The sequence below is a fragment of the Watersipora subatra genome, chromosome 8 (assembly GCF_963576615.1).
Source record: "Watersipora subatra chromosome 8, tzWatSuba1.1, whole genome shotgun sequence".
Lineage (NCBI taxonomy): Eukaryota > Metazoa > Bryozoa > Gymnolaemata > Cheilostomatida > Watersiporidae > Watersipora > Watersipora subatra.
The window spans coordinates 29,995,826-30,002,009 of record NC_088715.1 but is presented as its reverse complement, the minus strand read 5'-3'; positions in this window follow the sequence as shown (position 1 = coordinate 30,002,009).

Sequence of the window (6,184 nt, the reverse complement as noted above, 5' to 3'; positions counted from 1 at the left end):
TTCTCCTATAGAAACCACCTTTGTCTGAATATTGAACGAGGTAGCAAGGTTGAAAGCGGTAAGGTGTTCTCTGGCTAAAACTGGATACATCCCAAGTATAGTTAGCCACGTTTGCATTCTAGTAGATAAACACCCCAAATACTTTGAACTATATCTAGTCTTAGAGTAAACTAGTCTACATACTTTTGATGAAGATAAAAGGAAATTATTTGCATCAGCTTATGACAGTTTTTGTGCAGCAAGCGAATATTTGAATAGATGAACTCTGTAGGTCAAGGCTTCACTGTATTTAAAAGGTTGCAGAAGGCAAAAGCATGTGCGTCGAGGGTTTTTAATCGGCGATGCATAGTGTAACGATCATTGGTTACTAAATTTTAGCATGAGATGTCGTAAAGGAGATTACCTTATCATGAGACAGGGTTTGTGTGAAATGTTGCTGATGTCACTCTATTCATCTGTTTTAAGTATCATAACATTGCTGCTACCAGTCAATAAAATCATCACTTGTCAAAACTGTATTAAAAAAGTGAATCCTACAATACATAGCTTGATTTACTGGTTACTGCTGAGATTATTCTGTTTTCATGTGTGACAGTTTTTAGTATAAGGGTAAAGTGTAGTAATAATGAGAAAATTTACATATTTTAACTTCATAAGATGCTGCTCAGGAAGTTGCTTGCTGACTTACCTATAGGACCTGTGTGTGGATATGAAATCTAGACAACCCATCTAAATAAACTCAGCAGCAGATGCTTCACCAACCGAATCGAGAAAAAAGGAGTAAAAGCACATGTATTCGTTCAAATAGCAACTTATGCAAACAACTCTAAGCAATATTTCTGCTTTCAATTTTGTAAAAATTTCATCACCATTCTAGGATGTATAGGTACAATTATGCAGCATTTATTTTGTAAACATTAGCTGCCAGCCCTTCATTGCTCATTCATTAACATCACCTAAAAGTTACGGAGAGCTATGTTATAACAGGTTCCAATTTCTCTACTTATCGAACTCCGGAGTATTCATTCGCAGTTGATTGAACAAACTAAATGTAGTCACAAAAAGCTTATAGAAATGAGTGTTGGAATTTGCTTCAGTGAAATCAGATGCTAGCTATTTATGTAAAAGAGCTAGAAAAGCTATTTCACTAATTCTTTTACACATTGCTCAAATATTCCACTTAGTCTGCAAATACCTTACAGCCACATCTCTTCAGTCTGGTTTATCTGAGATTTAACCAAGAAGATGCCTTCCTTCGATGATGTGTGTGTACGAAAGGCTTTGTCGCCCTCCATGCTGGACACGTTTACGGATGGATCGCTGTTTGCTCGACCTAAGGACCAAAAGGAGGTTGATGAGTTTGTAATTCAAGAGAAAAACACCGGAGAAAAAATGGTCTTCGAGTATTGCAAGCAGTCGTCGATGATCTGCGCACGATCTATCCACAAGGAGCTGATACTAGTTGCGAGGGCACAGAAAGACAGTATAGTCTGGCTAGTTAGTCAAGGCGATGGTACAATTATTGGATGGATTGATGAAAACAATGCCATGGCAGATACTGTTAATAATATCACTATGAATGCAACACTGGAAAGAGTCAACAGATTTGACATTCCTGGGGACTACCACAAAATAGTCGGAGATAAAGAAGACTCAAATTCCCATGAAAAAGGTGGCTATGTATCATGGCATGATGGCTACGTCGACGTTGGTGTTTTCCACTTGTATATGGACAACCGAACTAAAAGCTTATTTTTAATGAAAGCTGTTATTTTGATTGTTACAAAATATGCAGATTCTTCAGTTAAGTCGCAAGAAGAAGTGGCATACGTACCCCTCTGTACCACGTCTGCTGATCATCTCGCTGAGCTTGCAAATATTCATGATGTCAAGGTCGTTGCTAAGGGTCCAAGCTTAGCATATACGTACAATTTTCATGTCTGCTGTTCTGACGATAACAAAAGTTATTGTCATGTGCTGTCCATGAGCTACTCGTACACTACTATGCAACTTGAAGTGAAGAACCTGTACGGCATTGTCTTGTTCCGGGCAACAGCTATAGAAGACTTTCGCAAACCGCTGATTGTGTTGTTGCATGGCAAGCTCTCCGTGGGTTACGTTAGGGCAAACAAAGAGTATTGCAATTCTATCTCCGAGGTCTGTATGGTTGTCCAAGAAGGAACAAAGCCGACAGACTTTCCACAAAAGATTGTACTACCTACTCCGTGCGATCAAGAAATTCTAGCAGAAGTTACGCTTGGAGAGCCGAGCGAGGAATATTATCTAAAGTTCAGAAAAAATTTGAGCTGTGAACTAAAAGCGTTGATTTTGGCACAAACTTTCAAAATTGCCTTCATGTTGTATAAGTTCAACTGTACCAGTGTTCCGGAAAAGTGCTTTTATGTTAAACGCCACCAAATTGGTCATCCGGATGCTCCTACAAGCCTTTCCATGGTTGAAAGCTTGACCAATGCAAAGCTTCGTCGCGTTGGGCAGAATTCAAAAAAAGGAGTCACCTATCTAGAAGTGTGCAATGAAGATAACAATGATCGTGTAGCCCTTGTATTTGAAACTACGCAGCTACTAAATTCTGTAGAAGCAACAGCAATGAGTTCTAAAGGAAAGAGGCAATTCTCAGCTGTGGGATTATGGAGCTTCTCAGAAGATCTATCGGTTTTCCTCAACTCTGGAACTTTGATTGGGTTATTTCGCGACAATCGCCTATTTACATTTGATATGAGTCCAGCCGCCATAGCCAAAATTGAATATATAGGTGAAATAGGAAACTCACCTGCGATATACAGACTCTATGACACTCGCAACTTTAGCTATAAAAGACTAGAAAACAAAAACCGATTGAAATGGATTGCGGAGATAAGACGGGGTGACTATGAGCTCTACATCTACTTCAATACTGAGAATGGTTTGCTAAATGCTGAAATGAAATGCATGATTCTGTGCTTTAGCCTGAGGCTATTTTACAGTTTGCGTTTCCATACACGTGTGATGGCGAACTTGGTGTACCCGTACAAAAGCTAAATCTCAACATATTTACTTGTATCTGTGTTTGTCACTGTGCGCTACATGGAAGTTAATAATAAACTAAATGAAACACTATAACTTTTGATTAACAAATCGTTTAACAACCACTTAACAAACCAAAACGTTGTTAACTAAGCTACTCTACTTCCTTGAAAGCATAATGTACTTTATACTTACATTGCACTTGTAAGTTACAACAGAGTACGTTAGCTTATGAAGAATTTAATGCGATTTAGTTGAACTCACCTGTAGGTCGGTATGCATTGTCAATTGTCAATTGTATAAAAATATATGTTCCTGGTGAATTACTGATTCTGCTCTCATTCTCAAGCTAGCTAATAGACATTTATCGAATCTTATATATTTCTGTGATGCTAGAAGTTGCAATGACATTTGGATTTCAACTTTGACCCTGCAATTAAAAAGAAAAGTAGGCCTATTTCCTGTTTGAGCAAAACAAAAAAGCTATAACTAACAAGTTATAACTAACAAACTGTAATTAGCAAACTATAATTAACATGCTATAGTTAACAAGCTATAATTAACAAGCTAAAATTAACATGCTAAGTTAACAAGCTAATGGTGACATGCTAAGTTAACAAGCTAATGGTGCCATGCTATGTTAACAAGGTTAATTTAAAATTTTGCCAACATTTATTTAAACTTCGCTGTATGGTAATCAGATGCTGACTAATTGCTAGTTTTCTTCCTACATAGAGAAGTGTTGGAGGAAGATTATAGATTGTCTATTGCTTAGTTTCTATACAGCAATAGTGTAGTGACACAACTCCAAATGACGCTGTGCTGCCACCATGGAAAAACGTTGTGTCACTTTCATTTTGACATGATTAAGTGTCGCTTCGCTGGTTGGAAGCGAAATACTTCTGTGACGAACCACCTTTGTGCCAAGGAAACTGCCTTAGCAACCAATGGTGTCACATTTGTCCATGTGCATAGGTCTTGCTTGAATTTTGCTTCATATGCAGAAATCTTTATAGCTTTAATCTATCGTTCTATCTGTATTGTGTGCGTAACAAATAAGGCCATAAGAAATAACAGTGTTTTCTTCCGATCATCCATTGTTTGTTTGGTCCTTGACCTCTTAAATATATAACCTTGACATATACCGTCACACAACCATCGGTTTACTATAGCATCTTATGGAAACAGGATTTGCTTGTTTGCCCAATATAGCACCTCATCACTGGCACTCCTAGGTGTCGCTACACTTTCGCTATATCATATGTCATACATATTCACAGGTATTGGCAAGTAAATACTTTAAGTAAACCAACCAATTTTGATGGTCCAAAAGCCTTAGGTAAGTGTCTTTAACTAGCGCTAGAGATCTAATAATTAGTAGTTGGAAATTGCTAGTGAATTAGCTTAGACTGCAATTCTTAGTAATCATCCATCATAAGTCACTAAAAAGTTGAGGAGCTAAGCCGCCGAGCCGCCCCAGGAAATACGAGCCAGGAATTAATCTTGCTTGTGAATTATGGAAATAGCGTTTGCGAATGATGCGCATTAAAATACCGCTCCAGCTATTCAATTTTAAACATTTTCAATACTTCTGTCGTTATTTCTCGATAGAATTTCATGTGTTTTCGTCGCTAACACGTGCGTCACTACCGGCATCCCTAATTATTACCTCATAGTATACAGCAAGGCGCCGGAGTCAACCCACATCATGCAAATGTCCATAGAAACCTTTAACTCGCACTATAACACAACTTGCTCACATCTCCAAACCTGCATGATGCGTGTCATGGAAACAGTCACTATACATCAACCCTTCTAGACGCATCACTGATTACTACTACATACTGACTCTTTATACATACATAGTTGATGATGAACTTGCATAAAATTTCTATAGACCTTATCGGAAAGTATCGATATTTTCGTTTCATTTGCGGTTTTTTATGATGTTTAATATGATCTGACTGCCAAGATGTTTCAAGATTGAAATTGACAAAATTTGATCGCGGCTAAAATCTCAGAAAAAAATTTGTGCGAAATGACATCACTAGTTGTTATCATTGCTATAGTTGATATCGGCTATTACGTCCAAGTTGCAGCGTTACACATTTCTATTCTCTCGGTTTCTTTGCGACTATAGATGTCAAAGCCACACTCGCTATATTTGCGCATTTAAATCTCCATCAAGTTTTGTTGATTTATATCTAGGAATATCCTAGCAATCAGATCATTTTGAGCATCAAAAGCTATCGCAAATGTTAGAAAAAGACCGATAATCTTTAATAAAAGCTACTAAAATTTTGCGTGAGTTCATATTTAACATTCATTGGCTATAACAATACTAAAAATTATTTCATCATGTTTAATCTTAGCTGGTTCTTTAATAAATAAAAAAATGACTGCTTTCATAGCATATTTGATTAGATCGTTACATTAATTTATTAACAAACTCTAATGCAAAAATATTACTGTAACAAGCTTTTGAATTTGCATTAGTGAAATCAGATGTCAGCATTGTTCTTGTCCACCTTTTTCATAACTGATTTATAACACAAACAAAAGTCCTATACAACTTATATCTGCATAGATCTGTAAACCATTTAATTGACATCACTTTGTTAAGGCACCATCTCATCATCGTGTATAGTTTCTGCCCTTTTTCTTTCTCTGTTTTATGACCTCTGACCTTGCTTGATGTTCTCTAGGATGAAATGCCTCAAGGATTTTTCAAAGACTAAGTTAGTAATCATGTTGTCATTATTCGACTTATAAATGATTTGTAGTTTGTGTGTAAGTCCTCACCTCCTCACTTACCTCATATCTAGTTTCTATTGCTTTTCTTTGAAGTAACTACCTAACATTCTACTTAAAAGTTGGTCGCTGTATGTGTACACATAGCTCTGTAGAGCTGTAAATCCTTGCACTTTCATGTTCCAAATGTCTTTTATTTAATAATACGGACATGCTGAAAACTTTCTATAATTGAACTCTGTACAGTAAGTTTTTCTATATTCTTAATCAGAATCCTATAATGTAATGAATAAAAAAGATATACAAAGTTCAAGCAAATCCCTTGCTGTAACCATTATTTAGTTTGTATTCACATATGGATTTTTTTCCATTTACATCAGTGTTAAAATGAAAAGTTGATTTAGTAGAG